Here is an 18278-nt window from a genome sequence, read left to right on the forward strand (position 1 = left end):
CCTTCTACGAGATACAAATTCTCATGCACTTCTTTGTTAGAAAATCTGAGAGGACTTTGAAGACTGAAAGTGTGTTCAGGCAAAAATCTGGGGGTTTATTTAACCTCAAAGAACAGGAGTTGACTTAAAACAAACCCACAAAATAGAAGCATAGCAAAAAAAAAAAAAAGCAAACAAGTGTCACCACCAGCTCCGCCAACTTCCTGAGCCCTCTCCCCTTAAAAAAAAAGTGCTGGTGGCCATAGACAGATTTTCTGCAGATTTAGTTTTTAAGTTTGTTGGCTTAATTTTATACGTCTGATTTTTGCCATCTCCATGACACTGTTGCCTTTAGTGTCCCTTCCCATTTTTAAAAGTTTGTTTGAATTCACTTCCCAAAGGTAAATCCCATGATTTTGGAAAGGTTTTAGAAAACTCATGATTTCTAGAAGAGCCGTCTGCTTTCAGGAAGTTCCTCAAAGTGGACTCATGTGTTCCATAGCCAAATTGGAATCTGGTCTCAGGCTTTGAAGGGCCTGAATGTGTATTGGCTTCTTATTAAGGCAGTTTTCATCTTTCATATTTGAAAAGTTCTCCAGGGTCTTTGTGGTTGTGTTCTTTAACATTAGGCTGATTCTGTAAATAGTATTAACTACTTTTCTTACCAACTGCAGGTTGGTTTTATGCAGCCACAAAATTACAGAAGTGGAAAAAGGGCGTTGAAGCGATATTTTTCAGTGTTGTTCCAGTTTGGGTTCGGTTTTACGTTTAAGATTTTGTAGAACTTCAGTTTGTGTTTATCACCGATTTGTCTCTTGGCTTGCTGAGATGCTTGTCTTCAGAGACATTGCAGATGTTTTTTTATTATCTGGCAGCTTCTTCTAGGGTGCAGAAATCCTGAGTGCAGTAGAAATAGAAATAACAGAACAGAGGAAATATACCCTTGCATTCATGCTTCTTCCCTCCTAGACTTGCTAGTATTTGTATCTGTGACTGCAGAGGTGGCAAGGACAGGAGGTGCACTACAAAGGTCTTTGTAAAACTATTAATGCTTGACCGAATTGAGAAGAAAAAAGTTCTTTATTAAGAGAGTGTGTATTCCTTGAACTCTATCCTAATTACAGTTGCATGTTTCTCCTCTCCTGACTTGGCCCAGCCTATCTAAGGTAGCCTGAGGTCTACTTTAATTTACTCCAGTTGGCTGTGATTTCCGAGGAGTCATACGCTACCTGGCTATGGCTAGAACAGGATTTATTCCAGCTGCTCCCTTTCCACACCTTCAGAATGAGCCGTGGGAGCTGAACCCCCTGGATCACAGCACACCAATTTGCCTCAAAGTAGTGTCAGCTTGTTCACAAAGTTAGTTTTCATTCTTTCTCTAGAACTTATCATCAGTAAATTTGCTATCCATTAGTAGTATAGTGTCAAAATGGAGGAATTGTGCTGATCCATTTTTGATAAAGTGAAGTAATTGTTTTAATTGGTATTATATTGAAGCTCCATGCTGGATTGTGCAGTATTTGGCAAAAACCCCATAAAATATGAATTTTCTGAGTTTACAAAAGGACGGACTAAGCTGTCCTAGAAAACAGACTCAAACATTTTACTAACATATATAGAATTATTGAATTGTATGTCCCTATTTCTTAAATATTACTCCCTTTGATATGGCAAGTTCAGTATCTTGCTTGGTGGGCAGTTTAGAGTGGCAATTTGTAATAAGGTTTAGGCTAAATGGTGGCCGCTCAGTCATGTTAGGTCATTTTTTCACCATTTTACTTTTTGAGGAATTAGTATCCTGTAAGTCCAGCACTAGTTGTTGATAGTGTTATTCCCTAATCAGATGTGTTAGAAGTAGCAACTCTTGGTAGATAAGCAAGTGGAGCACTGCTGTCTGTGTGTGTATGTGTGGTTTATAGAATGTGTGTGTATATATGTAAGCTTATACGTATTACATATTATTTGTTATGTATTATATATTATGTAGAAAATGTGTATAATATTATAAAAGTATAGACAGTTCATATAATTGCAAATCTTTATCTAGCTACCTAAAAAACTATTGGAGCTCTTTCCACGAGACTGGCAGCAGAGAGACTCAGTGTGGTGAAGGACTGCTGAACTGTTGTAGCTCATTCCTAAATTTAGCTCATTCCTAAAAGTCTGGAAAAGGTTTTTGACCCCTTTATAAAGGAACAGAGGGTGCTTACTACTTCTGTGTGAGTTAATTGATGACAGGATGAAAGTTACAGCTGTGTTGTCCCTGTAAAATGCAGAATTAGTCATCGTTGCTGATGGGCCACATGGTTTAGTGCGAGGTGTCCCTGCCCATGGCAGGGGGATTGGAACTAGATGATCTTAAGGTCCTTTCCAACCCTGACTATTCTATGATTCTGTGATTCTGTGTTGTGAATTTAAAGAATTGGAATTCTATCTTTGCATTTGTAGCTTAGTTAAATGTGGCATTCAGTGTTGTGACAACCAGTTGAGTTGTCACAAAGAAAACCTCACTCTCCACAACTTCTGGCTTTATTCTCCACTTCTCTGTTGTGTGCATGAGAGCATGTTTGTGAATGCCTCCTTGCATTTTTTTTGCTTGTCTATTTAGTGAGCTGTGTTAGATGCATAATTGCTTTGTCCATGGAAATTTTTCCACTGATTTCAAAAGGCTGAGGGTTGGACTGTTGTCACTGTCTCCTTTATTGAAAAAGACCTTTGATAACCTTGACAGGGGCATAATAAAAAATGTGTCTGCGTAGTTTTCTCGAAAGAAATTTAAAAAACTCTGTTTGTATTATGTAAATAGTGCTCTAGCAGAATTAGAATTGGTGGGAAAAGGTTCAAAACATGAGTGTTCACTAGGGTAATTTAATTTTAGATGCAGTTATGCATGTAATGCATGCCATAAAGATTGTTTCGTGTGTTAATCCTCTTTGTCAAGAGACAAAGAAGATTTTCATTTAACATGAAAAAACAGTATTTTTATAAAAAGGCATGATATAATATTATGAGACTGCATGAACTCACATTTTTAGCCATCTAAATCCTAAAAATGGTGTATTGTTTCGTATTTTCTGCTATCTTTCCCAGAAAAAATAAGGCCAGGGTTTTCAGGTACAGTTTTTACATGTTAGTGGCATGTATGGTATCTTTGTAGGTTTCCATTTACTGTGCATTCAAATTGCAAGCTGTGGAGGTTGTAAATGTTCTGGAACAGATCTTTTGTATGGTTTATGTTTTTTGTATATGTTTTATCTGGGATTTTTTTACGTTAGTTTCTTCTCCAGTGTTTTTTCTTTGCAGCCTTTCTTTTCCAATTCAGCTACTGGCTGTTTTAAAATGTCATTAATCACTCTCTTCCTATTGCTTGCATTGGATCCTAGATATGATTTTAGATGTGTGGTATTAACATTGAGATGCATTTCCCAGTATTTCTGCATATGACATGATAAAACAAGGTATTAGGGAAATCAGGTCACTAGAGGCAGAGTTGCTTGCCCCAGTGGCTGAACCTTCACAGTAGCAGGGAGCATGAAGTCTCCCTGGAAGTTTTTGGTTTTCTGAATGATGTTTACAATGCATTGCCTGGGTCGGCCAGGTGTGTTTTTGTGGTTGGTTTGTGTACAGCAGTGTATTCTGGATAGAAGTGGGGCCAGATTGGGAAGCCTTTGGATATGGTGTGAATATTCCCAAAGTTTCTGAGTTTCTATTAGTATAATGTTTAGAAGTGGGTTTATAGCTGTCCCCTGATCTGAAATAGTTCAGGGGCTTCTAAAGAAAATAGCAGTATTACAGTTTCTGGTTCATGACAGGTTTTGTGGAGCATCACAGTGTAGGTAATCTGTCTTGACGTGACTGCAGGGTGCCAGTCTTGACTTGATAAAGTCAGGCATGCTTCTTATGGTGTCACAAATGAGCACCGTCCTGGCTAGTTTTAAAAGTGAATAAACAACAAATCTTACCAGCACATCTGGGTCTGTTTCAGAGAATTCTGTAGGTTAGGCAGCAGCAAGCCATAGAGAAGGTAGGTACTGGGGAAGGCATGGGATTTTTGCCTCATAGATGATGAATAGTGTGATGGGAATATAAAGCAAGCCCAGTTGTATGCTGTATAATTCTGTAATTAGACTTACATGCAGTACCTAACAGGAAGTAAAAATTATGCTTTTAAAACCAGTTAGGGATAAACTGCACGATAAATTGATGCCTGATAGGCTGTTTTCTGTGCTTTTCCTTATGCAGTGCATTTTGGTTGCTGCTGGGTTCCTAGTTTATCCTGCTCTCTTCTTATCTTTTTACTTTTATTCTGTTTTTATTAGGTGTCGTGAGTATATGGGGTTTTTTCTTTCTGTCTCCTTGGTTGCTTGTACGTGCTAGTTATGTGTAATCTTTCTTACTGTGTTGTGTATGATCAGATGATGGTTCCGCAGAGCCAACAATTTAATAACTGGAATCTCTGAGCAGTGTAAGCATAGGAGGACAGAGCACAGGGAATGTGCAAAGCTCATGTCCTGCTTCCTGAAGACAGATATTTGTGCTACTCCCTTCATTAGTCAGGAGAAGGCAGACCTAGACAAAGTGCTTATTTCACATGTGGCATGGTGTGCAGTTGGAAAAAAGAAAGGTGCTGTGATATCTGTCCCTTTGGCTCTTTCTGCTTTTTTGCTCTGCCTTCATTTAATGTCTGTGGCTTCCTCCTTCCTGATCACAGTTTCAGGGACACCTATCCTTCCAGTTGGTACCTGTGTTCTTTCAGATTTGTAGCAGGGGATAAAAAAAACTTGCTTTCGGAAAACAGGCTGCAGGGTTGAAATCTTTATTTTGTTGCTCAACTGTGTTGAAAGTAAACTGCAGCTGCTAGGTTTTATGTTGCTTACCAGCACATGTAGCCTAATGCATGACTGCTTTCAGTACATCTTGAGATCTTTTGGTATCAGGCATGTGGCTTTCAAGCGAGAAGCAAATATTGCAGATTTCTCTCCTTGGGAGAGAAAATTTATAGACTTAAGGGAACTCTTCATTTTAGTCTTTTCAAAATGAGTCCTTGTCTGCTATTAAATGTCACATAAGAGTCATCAATGAACAGGCTTGGTTGAAAAAGGGCTAATAGTGGGTGTGTTGGTGCCATAGCTAGGGCTTCCCAGCTACTGGAAATCTCCCCTGAGCCGTCTCTTCTCCAGGCTGAACAAGCCCAGATCTCTCAGTCTCTCTTCATAGGAAAGGTGCTCCAGCCCTCTGATCATCTCTGTGGTCTTCCTCTGGACTTGCCCAAGCAGGTCCACATCACTCTTGTGTTGGAGGCCTCAGAGGTGAAAACAGTACTGCAGGTGGGGTGTGATGAGAGCAGAACAGAGGGCAGAGTCTCCTCTCTCAACTTGTTGGTCATGGTCCTTTTGATAGAGCCCAGCACACAGTTTGTTTCTGGGCTGCGAGTGCATACTGAAGATGGCCCATGTTGAGCTTCTCATCATTCAGTTTCATTCTCCACCCAGCCTGTATTTATGGTTGGGATTGATCCAACCTGGGTTCAGGACCTTGCACTTGCCCTTATTAAACTTCATGAGGCTGGTACTGGCCCACGTCTCCAGCCTGTCAAGGTCCCTCTGGATAATATTTCCCTCCAACATGTCAGCTGCTCCACACATCTTGGTGCCATTGGCATACTTGCTGAGGGTGCATCAGTCTCACTGTCTGTGTCGCTGAGAATGCTGTTGAACAGCACCGGTCGCAATACCCTGAGGAACACCACTTGTCACTGATCTCCACGTGGACATCAAGCTGTTGACCACAACTCCTTGAGTGCAACCATCCAGCCAGTTCCTTACCGACCATTTGGGTAAGGAAGTGGTCCATCTTGTCAAATCCCTCCCTCACCAGTTTATAGACAAGAATGCTGTGTGGGACAGTGTCAAGTGCTTTGCATGAATCCAGGTAGATGATGTCATTTGCTCTTCCCTTATCCACCAACACGATGGCCCCATTGTAGAAGGCCATCAGATTTGTCAAGCAAGATTTGCCCTTAGTGAAGCCATGGTGGCTATTACCAACCACTCCGTTATTTGACATGTGCCTTAGCATAGTTTCAAGGAGGATCTGCTCCATAATCTTGCTGGACACTTATGTGAGACTGATCTGCTTGTAGTTCCCTGGGTCTTCCTTTTTTAGCTTTTTAAAAATGGGGGTTATGTTTTTACCTTTTCTAGTCAGTGGGTACTTCATCAGACTTTTCCATAAGTTGAGTCTGTTTTGCCCATCACAGTAACTGATGAGCGATCTCTCTGTCCTTGACTTGACCCATGAGCTTTTAATATTTTCTGCTTCTGTCTTGTTTAGGAGGAGTGGGAGCAGTTGGGTGAGCATCTCACAGCGAGCCAAGTCAACCAATCATAGCAATAAAGATTTTTGACAAAAAATGTTAGCAGTCTTATTTTCTTGAATTAGAGCAGTAGTATATTATTGTGATGGGTTACGATAATGCTGCTCATATTAATGAAAAGCAGTATTGGATAAATGGAAATATTAAAAAAATTAAGTCATAAACATGCTTGACAGTCGTCGTAATGGACAACTGCTCTCCCTCCCCAGTTGTAGCATTGAGTTGACAGATTTTGTTTTATTCACTGTATGTATTCAAAAAATACTTTTCTGTATGTTAAAAATGAACAAATTTTAAAAGCTATTTATACTTGTTTTGATAATCTTTGTTTTGTCACATTTCAAATACAAATCTCCTTAGCTTGGCTGCAGAAGAAATAGCTTTTTGACACTTCTGGTAATTTTGGTTTTCAGGGTTTTACGTGGCATAGACTTGGTGTAAAATAACTTCTCTTTTACGTTTTTTTACTATTGGTGCATTATAATGCAATTCTTCTTAATGAAAAAGAAAATGAAGAAAGGAAGTGAAAATGTCAACATTTATTATTCTTAGAAGATCTTTGTAATTGTTTCTTACTGCAAGCGCTAGTAAGTGGATTTTGGAAAAGTATATGAGAAATTAATGCTGATAATGCATTACTGGTTTTTTATTTTGAAATGTGACCAACATAAAAGTTTTAAAGCTCGTAAAGAGTAGAGGGTGGTGAATTAATATATAGAAAAAATTCAATACCTCATAAGTTGTGTTTGTATTTATCTACTAGCACCTTGAACATTGACATGTCTGCTCTTCAAATCTGCTTTTTGAGATTTTGCTTTCTTCTTAATTCCATGCCCCACATAGGCTTACTCCTTGACTATAACTTTATTTGCTGTATTTAAATTAACAGAAACAGATGTATCATGGTGGGCTGTAAGGAGTATGTCCTCTGTCTGCTTCATTAGTCTATCTGTAGAAGCATGTGGGTTTTTTCCAGTTCTAAAACATCACTGTAGTTGTGGGAACACTGAAGTCACCCATTCAGCTGCGTACCCTTTAATGTCTTCTGTTGAAGCTTCTTCCTAGTACTGTCAAATTTTTCAGTGGGCTTAAAAGTAAAATGCATATGTTGAGATCTTCCAAAGTGTTACTAGTGTTCTGCTTCCAAAGTGCTCCTAGTAATTTATAATGAAAAGATCTACTTTCATTATTCCTGCATGGATAGAGAGTAGCAGATATGAAGACATCTCCAGGTCTTTCCGTTAAATCTGTGATACCTTCATGTGTGGAGCACACACTTGTTTCATGCTCCACAAAGCAACATTTTCTTTTTGTGTTTCCTTTAATTAATACCATGTATATCATATTTAAGAGTGGACGCTGTATTTTCAAATGCACTCCTGGAGCCTGAGCTAGCATACTGACACCTGGTATTATGGCTTTGGCTTCATACACAGTCAAGATTTTGTTTCTGTTTGAAGTATTGTGCTGGTTAAAGGTCAGCAAATTAGGAATGAAATTGCACTGAAGGTGATGTAATGTTTATATTTTTCTCAAAGAAGCTGAAAGTTTCTAACTGTGATACATATTAACTGGGTCCTGGAACCTCCTGTTGTGTCCTTTTATTTCAAAGAGGTAAAATACCCTAGGATTAATTCACCTGTCCTTCTGAATGGATGATGCAAACACTGGCTGATGTCAAATTTGCCTGATTTTACACGCTAGTCATGTAAAATTGCTCTTGTCCTGCTTGTAACAAACACCTCTGCTGCAATACTGGCATCCCACATGTTAACAGCTCCACAGGTTCCCATGCCAAAGGCAACTGGCAGGCTCTGGTGCCTGGCCATGGCCTTCTCAAGCTTGCAACAGGGTTGCTGCATATTCCTCAGCCTCCAGGTAGTTCTGTGGCCTGCCAGGATCATAGGATCTGGATGGAGGACATGGTGGACTTGTGCATCCTGAGATGCCACTAAGATGTGTCTATCTCCTAGAGCTTGTGGGCTGGATTTCAAAGAATTCAGGAGGTCTGAATGAGCCTATAGCATCTGAATAGTTAGGTGTGTTATCATATGGATGAATAAGCCAACAATGTCTAATAGTCCTCATTAATGCCAGTTTTCTGTATTCTTAAACCAGATTATTTGAAACATTTGGAAGTAAGTTCTCATGTTTAAAATGTGTTTCTTTTGTGAAACCTTTGCATGGAAAATGGTGTAATTTCAACTAACAGATGACCTTCTCATCCACAGCATAATTTGTGGATTGAAACCTGATTCAGTTCTCTTGTTTTACAGAGGAATTAGACCAACGCCTAATGCAGCAGCTTTAAATCAAGATTTGCTAGCATATCTGTGTGGGGTCCAATTAACTCAATTTTCTTTTCCCAAACAGTGCCTGGGCTGCAGTACCACAGATTTGGGCTGAAATTTTGACTTAATTTATTTTATTTCTAACAGCTCTATAAAGATAAGAAAATGAAGGACCAGTAAGATATATATCCTTTCTTGTTCATGATTAACATAAATGTCTTGCATGCTAATTAATGGCACCTATTTAAACCAGTGTGTAGGTGTAACCTGATGAAGATGTAAGTTAGCCGTCTGACTATAAATCAGAGTTTATGAAAGAGGTTATGAAATACTATTTCATCCTGAGAGATTAGCTTGATACTTTGGTTCATGAAATTACATAAGCTTAGAATGTTTTCTTACATTTTTCTATATAAAATAGCAAATTAAGAAGTATTAAGAATGTTCTCTGAAAGGCATATAAGTATGAAGTTTTAAGGAGTAAACTGTCTTGAAAGAAACTTTACTTGTAAATATGAATCTTACATAGTTTTGATGGTACCTAGCACAGTATTAGGTGAGCCACTTTTTAAACTTAAAAGGTGGACTTTAAAATTAGCACACTTGTTACAAGTAAGGAGCATATACTGCCTTGACAACAATGAGTTTTTAACAAATTTGAGCTTAAAAAAATAATAAAAAAATTAAATTACTTGGAAGTGTGGTTTGGAGATGACTTTTGAACTGTGAGGATGCAATATTATCTGTCTTCAGTTTTGCAGGCAGATAGCACTTGTTTCTCCCTTAGGAAAAAAAAAAAAGAAAAGGAAAGAGTTCAGATGAAGGTACTTAGAATTTTGTGTTCAACTTAGTACTTTTCAGATACTGTCCTTATTTCTATATATAAATGAGGGATGAAAAATAATCTTATTTGATTATTTTATTAAATAAAAATTGAATTATTTAATAAAAAAATGAAGACTTGAACATGCATTCATGAAAATAGTAGTTTGGGGTAAGTACTAATGCCCCTATCCCTGGCTTTAAGGGATGTTGTAAGAAACTTCTTCCTCATACAGAAAACATTAGAAAAAATTATATAACTGTATAAAAATTTATATATTAAAAATGTGTACATTATACAGTTATGTACATAACTGTAAAAATGCCTGTAACTTAAAAATATTTAACAAAAATTACTTTTTTAATAAAAATTGACGTATCCACAGATTTGGCTGTGAAATGCTTGAGCTATAAAGCTATAGTAAGAAAAATGTCTTTTAGCAGAAGTTACATGTAAGAGGGATGTTTATCGACAGAATGTTTCCAAAACATAGCAGATTTGTCTGTGTGATGTAGATGGCAGAAATGACACCAGTACCAACTACAGTTCAGTGGTGAGTTCTGACATACCTGTTGTATGTAATGGTATGGCTCTTTCTAAAGTTTTGCCAGTTCATGAGCAGTAATTGCTAATGGTTCACAGATTGATTTCCATTTTCTATTGCGACTAAGTTACTTTCCTCCTAATGTATGTAAGTTAATAAGTGTAAGCAAATCCAATGTTACATTGCCTTTTCCAAAGGAAAGTCAAAGCATTATTCTGTTACAATAGAGGTGATTATAGCTAGCCCTGTTTAAGCTGTCCATAACAGTTTTCTCTTTTCAACAGGAATAGTTCAGAGTAGCATGTATAGCTTAATCAATTGAATAAAAATATGAAAGACAAAAGTAAATGTACGCATTGCAAATTCAGTCATTTATGTTGTAATTAATGCTAAGCTATCAGATCATGCTATGCTTGAAATGGCTTCTGTGTGGGTTCCGTGGGTCACTGAGATGTTGTGTTATTCTTTCAAATGGACTTATTAGCAGCTCAGTAATTTATTGGAAGTGAACTCCTTGAACTAAGAGACTTCTGTTAATAATTATTTAAAGGAACTCTCAAGTATTGCTGGACTAGAGTTTTCTAACTATTCTCTTTAGAAATTCCTGGAATTCTGGAATTTCTGGAAATGGTGCTAAGGGTAAACAGAGATTACTGATATGATTGACTTTATGTATAACCTATCCTTCAGTCTGTTTGCTTTTAAAGTTAAACAGAGTTGCTGGTTAACACTAGAATATTTCACTGTCATTAAGAGTTGCAATTAATATCTAAGAGCTTTGGATAACTTTTGAGCTCCTGCTTTCATTTTATAAAAATGTAAGCAATATAAAAATGGCTAAACAATATTTTACTCTCTTAGAACACAGAAAGTGTGCTGTTCTTAAACTTTTCAATACAAAAGTTCTGGTGATGCCTGATGACTACATGTCTGTACAGGCTCTGTTAAAAGCTGGGAGTTTTTCAGATCGCTTTCCAATGTTGTGGGTTTTGTTTTTGGTTTTGTTTTTGTTTTTTTCTCTCCAGTGTTTATAGTGGTATCAGTTTTATACATTTTTTTCTGGTGTTTTTTTGTATGAGGAAGAGTTTTCCTACATCCCTTAAAGCCAGGGGTAGGGACATCCTTGTTTACCTCAAACTACTATTTTCATGAATGTATGTTTAAGTATTCATTTCAGCCGAATGCAAGTGAAGTGATGTTATCTGAACTGAAGAGATTACTCTTTTCGGTAGATTATGTGTATGTGTTATGTGATAGGTTAAGTTGGAAGAAACCCCTGGAGGTCACATAGTTTATCTGCCTTCCAAGTCAGAGCAGATTACTCAGGACCTCTTCCCAGATGAGCTTTGACTACCGCTAATGGCAGAGGTTTCCATAAGCTGTGGGCAACCTGTTCCTGCACTTACTGTCCAGTAAGGAGTTTCCCTTACTGCATCTTGTGATCGTTTCCCCTTCTTACTTTGCATCTTCGATGAGAGTCTGGGTTTGTCATATCTTACTACCACTGCTTCCTCCTTTGACTACTTCTTTGCGATGTAACAAACAGGTTATCCTGGACACTTACGTGTTCACATGCTGCAGCCCCCTATCCACCTTTGTGGCCCTCTGCCGAACTTCATTCCAGTTTATGTTTGTACAGGACTTCAGTGAACTTATTGTCATTTTCCTTTCGTCTCTAGCCCACCTAGGATATATGTTTAATTCATGACTGTAAAAATCTGCAAACGTGCCTTGGTTTTACATTAACACTGGTGTAGCATAAAAGAAACCCCAGGTTGAGTGGTAAACTCAGAAGGTGTCCTGAGTTCCCATTGGTTTGGAAAGCTGTGTGACTGGGGTACCAGAACACTTGACTGCACTCTGCCATATATCACTTTAGCCAAATCACACTTTAGCCAAATATCAAAAAGGTGGAGAGTTGCACTTTCGCTGAAGCTAATTCAAACCATCTTTTAAACTGCTAGCTTGGGGTGTTCATGACAAGTGCTAGTGGTGCTGTGTTTGAGTAATACACCTTTATCCCCTGTACTTACTTATTTCTGCTTAGTGATGTTCCAGCTGTAACAAAAATGCCTGGTTTTGGTCTGTAAGAGCATATCCTTGCAATTTTGTCTGGTTGAATTTTTTTTTTTATTTCTATTGAGCCTATTCTCCAGGTAGTTTTCTTCCTGTAATGTGTGTCTATTGTTTTCCTTCATGCTTCTTAATTTTAGACTGCCATTTGTGTTAACTGCAGAAATGCAAAAAATTAAAGTGGCATATGTTTCACCTTCAACTTTAGAGGAACTTGTTTTGGTAGTATTACTTTAAAAAATGAAAAATATGCTGCCATTTTTCTTTAGCCAGCCTGTCTGTTTTACAGTTCCTCTACGAAACAATACTTAATTTAATTAATAAGGTCTCATGTGAGACCACGCCAGGTACTTTACTGAAGCTCAAACTGGTGAGACATACTGTGTTTTCTGTTCTTGAAAATCACTCCTCAGCAGTGAAGCGTGGTTCTTTGGTATATCAGAGCAACCTACAGCCAGCAAAAATGTGCCTTGTTGCGTCCTCCTTACCTGTGTGGGTTTAATCATTGTTTTCTTAAAAATTATTTGAAGTTTTGTACAGTAGAGAGGCTAGATTCGTAACCCATTTTTACAGAAGAGGAGACTTAATCAATGCGATGCACTCAGGCAGCCAGTACAGAGTGAGGAACAGATGTGAATTTTCTCATGCCTAACCATATATAATATGTGGAAAAGCTGAAGGAAGTGGCAATGTGTGTGAAAATGAACTATGAACATGGAGGTTGTTATCTGGAAAGAGACAAGTGGTAGGAAAGGACAAGTAACTTGGAATGGTTAGAAACAGAAAATAAAAAAACCATCTTGACGTTGTAGATAGGGCTAATTAAGGAGCTCAGGACTGGAAAGCAAGGGTGAATAATGATGCCAAGAAGATGATGATAGTCGATTTAAGTTGTCTGGGGGGAACAACTGATGGTAACACTGACACAGTACATACATGCAAGAGGCTGAATCAGCAGTTTGCATGTTGCTTTAATGCTTTAAATTTTTGTTTTGTGTGTTGTTACTTGAACTTAACATTTACCTTGGATGTTTGTTCATGTACATTCTTCCAAAAAAGCGTGGGTCAAATTCTGGTTTATCTGTATACGCAGGGCTGCAGTGTACAGTGGTTTAGGAATTGATTGACAGCTGAATGAGGCACCCTTGCTGTGAGTGTGGAGGTGAGGGGGCAGATAGCACTAGTCAAAGGGTGAAGAGCAGCTTGGAGCGGTGACAGATAGGTCCTTTTCATCCCCCTCCGCTGCCGCGGGTCTGTTCTTCCTTTCCCATGGAGAGGCTTTTTTGTCTTTCTCAGTCAAGGTTGTTAGAGTTGAATGCAGTCCAATACCAGTAAAATGGTAATGTGACCCAGTGCAATGTATGACACTGCGTAGCAACTCTTTAGGACAGTCAGAAATTCTAGAAAGGGGAGGAGAGAGTGCAGGTGTATAGAGTTCCCCATTAGCAGTCACTACAGCCTGCTAATGGATAACTTACTCCTGTTCCAGTGCAAACATGTTGGCTGGTTTTGTTTTGTGTGGAGTTTGCTGATGAACCTGTCTAGAAAACTACTTTTAAAACAAAAATGCTTGCAGTGTATCTTCCATTGCTGTCATGAGGAATGTCTGTTTAAAAAAAAAAAAAAGGCATTTTAAAAAATGTCAATCTGTATTTTTTTTTTCAAACCCCATTCCAGATAGTTAGTGTTAGTACAAATGAATTTTCCAGTAGAATGAAATCAGTTTTATGGGAAGCACTGTGGCAATCAAGTTATCAAAGCTGTACATTATTATTATACAGAAAAAGCATGTACATTATTTTAGGATAACAAATATATGCTTTTGACTTCAGTCAACATTGCAAGAGTGTGTAATTTTATGTCAATCAGAATGAGAAGTTAAACTCTATCAAACTGGAAATAAAACTTTTAAATAATGAAAATGATAAAACATTTTGGAAGAGTGTTTTGGGGGTGCAGCTAATCATCATTACATAGACTGTAAAAGAACAGTAGGTGTTTCAATGAAAATATATTCGAACAGTTGAAACAGAAAATAATCACTCTTACATATGAACTACAAGTTTATATATAAAAAAAAATTGTTGTTGCTTGGTTGCAGTATAGACTGCATTGAATTCAGTACCAAAACATACAGTTTGAAATTGACAAGTGGAAAGAAATAGCTTGACTAGCATGTAGAAGAGCAGCAAATGGAAATGTCATAATGTTTTCTTAGCATCCTTTGTGTCCTCATTAGGGATGCTCCAGAAATAGACGGCAAGCACCTGGTGAGGCAGAAGACAAGTACGTGTGAATTTATAATGCGTGCATTTCCCTTGTACTGTCACAGATTTGTTTTAAATAATTCCCTATGAATATGGAAGACACATCCCTTTGGACCCACCAAGCACTGTGGAGCTGCGAGATAGGAGGAGGCCCTTTACTTCTGGAAGCTGTGGGTGGTTCCGTGGCCGAACAGGGCTCTCACGGGTGCGTGGTGGAAAGTGAGCGTTCACATCCCAGCCCTGGGCTTTGAGACCAGGGTGAGAGAGATCCTGCTGCCCACCCAGGTGCCTGTGGAGGCTGCCTCACCCTAACCTCACCCTCGCGCACTGCCACAGTCCCCTGCTGGCAAATCCTGCCAGCGGCAAAAACAGTGGGGCTCTGTCCCTCTTCCACTAAGGAAGTGCACAAAACCACTGTTGCTCCAAACCCAGGCAGTATGGGAAACCCTGCAAGTATTGAGGTGGTGGGCTTTGTTTCTGCAGATCAAAGCTGAGTGCGCCTGAACCTCTTTATTCTGATTGGCACTTACCTCTGGAGGACAGGTCTGGTTCACACCCACCATGAGCTGCCTTCAGAAGTGCCTTTACAGAGTTCAGTCAACTGAAAGGTCACTTCCACACCATCTACACCATCTGTTGTACATCTTGTGGAGGCAAAGATGCAAAATTGCTGAAGATACGTGTGCTTTGAAAGTCTCATTTGATGGAGAGGGCTACTCATTTTTTTCTTGTATCTTACATTTAGAGTGATCAAGGTGATCTTAAAGGCCCTTCCAACCCAAACCATTCTATGATTCTGAGAAAATGCTGTGTGAAGCTTACTGTCTGCCTCAGTATAGTGATGCTGTTTAACTGGCGGGTGCATGTGGGGCGGTGCTGACACACGTCTAGAGCTGTGCTTACTCTCTGTCCTTCCCTGCTCACCGGCAGGTCAGGTGCTGGTGACCATGCTCCGTTGCCAGCATGTACAGAGCACCTAGTGCACTGCATGGGCACTAGCTGCTGTCTAGCACATAGGTAGCAGATCAAATGCACTTCCCACTTGGAGGGTTTGTTAGAAGCGTTACCCACACAGCCCTGTACTTGACAAGGAGATGTGGGGATGTTACACGCGTGTTTCTGAAAGTTTCAGCATGATTATGTGCCGTCCCCCATAGCATACTCCTTGTTTTTCCACACTTTAAACTCCCTCATTTAGAAACCTTCTCTTCTTCTGTGTTGTTATCTCTTGTCAGTATATAAGCCAAATAGCTAATTCTGCATCAGGTGTTACTTTTCAATAGAGTCTAACCGTGGTTGTGATGAGGGGAGGCATCTGAAAAGGCAACGGTTTTGTTCAACTGATGTTTTAAGCCTTTTTTTTCTTTTTCCTTTTGAACAAAGGATCATGAATTCATCTGCATCTTCCTTAACATTTATGAGGTCATAAGAGGCACAGTTTGTGTATTGTGTTACTTTCAAGAGACAGGTTTTGTGATGAGTGCTTGAACTAAAAGAGGCTATGTGTTTTTAATTTTATTTTTAATAAAAAGAGGCTTCACTACTTACACCACTTTTCTTTCAAGAGCAGAATTAGCATCCTACTGGGGAGACACTGCTGCACATTTTTCTTCATCTTTAAATTTGCTTAATATCAATCATGGATCTGATTTGGCCTGCACTGCTGTGTACAACAGAAAAGAGGAAATTAAAAAACTTCAAACTAGAAAAAACCTCATTAGAGCTAAAAAGCAGTGAACATAGAAAGTAAGAATTCCTGGTGACTAAATATACAGCAATGTGAATATGTTAAAATATAGTACAGTATGTGCCATTCTTAGAAATATTATATCTTTTTGATTAAAAAACCACAATTAGATCTGCCTTGAATGTTCTGGCTGTCATTTTCTTTAGCCAGTACAAACCTGCCTTTCTGGTTTAGGAAGCCAGAGTGCTAACATGTAAAGCAAGATGTTATGATTCATTTAAACAATTCTTTGTTCTCTCTTGAAAGCAACAGTTGATGATGTTTTCAAATGTTCTTGGGTTTACCCCTAAGAATGCAAGCCTCTAGCAAGTCTGAGCTTAATGCAAGGCAGAATACATAATTTTTGCAGTGCTACATAATATGAACATAATCCTGTTAACATCTTTGATAGTTTTGGTTTGCAGTTTTGCTCAATTTTGCTGTAATTTTATCAGGGGAAATAACATGGCTTTTCTTAGCAGATTTCTTCAAATGCAGTTAACACGTTTTTCACAACTGAGAAGTAGCCACCTAGGGATTCCTCAGCACAACTGCTTTCTTAACTGCATTTGAAAGGCCAGTTTGCTTGCATGAAACCCTGATGTCATGGGGCTTTAAAATGAGAACTTTAATTTAAAATGAGGTTGCAGTAGTTTCAGTAAGGGTCAGTGTTTACCTGAAGAGCGTTTCTCAGTCGTGGGAAAACAGGAGATTGAGGAAGGTGAGGTTAGAGGAGTGTGGGGATACCTTCTGGTAAAAAGCCAGTTATGCACTGTTACCATTTATCTCTGAAAAGCAAGAAGGGAGTCTTTAATTTCAGCCAAACTAGCTATGAAATGTGTGTTTCTTAGGGATAACGCTAGCTTTAGCCTTCATGGGAGGAAAGTTCACCCAAGGCTTTCTGTGTAAAGCCCACTGCAGTCCTCAGCTGACTCAAGAAGATGACTCACAAACTGAGGAGGCTAGACAAATCCTAAATTGGGACAGACTTATGCAGGTTAAACTCCTGTAAAACGTAAGTTAATATCTTTGATTATTTCCAGGATTGTGCATTAGTATTGAAAGACGCCTGAATGGAAAATTGACAGGTTCATCTTTGCCACTGTTTCACAGTTCTGGTAAAGCTAAACTGATGCTATCAAGAGCATTACTGGTCAGTCAAAGAGTAGAAAGCTGATTGAAAACAAACAGATTTGAGCTTCAAGATCAGAGAAGCTCAGCATGCCTTTGATGGAGACCAGTCCGTGTACCCTGTAGGCCATGGTTCAGACAATCCCTTTTATGCCTTTTGCAAGGGTTTACTAATAACATTTTGATTAGCTGTGTCAAAACCCTGGGCCTCTGAGCAGCTAATGGTGGAGCTTCTTCTGTCTGTACTATTCTTTTTACATTTAGTACCCATTTGAAACTGGTGCCATCATTCATCTGTGCAGGTTGTTTGTAGTCAGGGCTGCTTGTTTATTTTGAGCTTTTCTTGTGTCTATTTCTACAGATGCCTGTCCAAACCTAGGTTCCTAAAACATTGTAGTGTTTAAATGATAATAGAAACAGTTCCAATGCTAAAGGTAATTTGCCTTATGGCATATGAATCATGGGATAACTGTGCTTTTCAGTGGGGCATCTTTTCTGCTTCTTTGAATAAAAATTAATGTAAAGATAAAATGAGGCAAGACAATTATTGATTGTCTTGAATCCCGGCTGTCTAATAATTTAATGCATTTTTTTTAAGGTATGGTTTGTGGGGTTTTTTTTTTTGTTTTGTTTGTGTTCTTGCTGTGGTGGTCCTAATAGTTACTTGTAGCTAAGAGGCGCTGTTTCTTGTCCCATATGTTGATACAACCCAAGTTCAGTTTCTTGTTGAGGAATCTGATGATAAAATCACTGTTGATAAAATCACTGTATTGCTGTGCTTTATCCAAAATGCTAAAATGAGATCTTGTGAATTGCTTCTCACTTTAATCATGTTTTTTCCCAAAATGGTTTTCTGTTTTGTGGCTGATCGTTAAGTCTCACTGTATATGCTGAGGGAATATGTAGCTACAGTTGCTGAGTGTAAACAATCTGTATGGTGGCTTTAGACTGTTGCATGCCGAGAATGTTTCAAGAACATCTCCTAATTTAAGCAAACATACAGTAAATCTGTTGAATAGCATGGGTACACAATTCCCAGTCTACCGGGGATATTTACCTTGTCTTTGC

At 38.6% G+C, this 18278-nt stretch overlaps 1 protein-coding gene across 1 annotated transcript in view; it reads left to right on the plus strand.

Moving 5' to 3' along the window:
- Positions 1-18278, plus strand: part of EPB41L4A (erythrocyte membrane protein band 4.1 like 4A) — a gene marked incomplete at both ends in the record, with an annotated part of 124650 nt that overhangs the window by 23561 nt on the left and 82811 nt on the right. The window lies entirely within an intron of this gene.

Source organism: Psittacula echo (assembly GCF_963264785.1).
Source record: "Psittacula echo genome assembly, chromosome: Z".
In the NCBI taxonomy this organism is placed as follows: Eukaryota; Metazoa; Chordata; class Aves; order Psittaciformes; family Psittacidae; genus Psittacula; species Psittacula echo.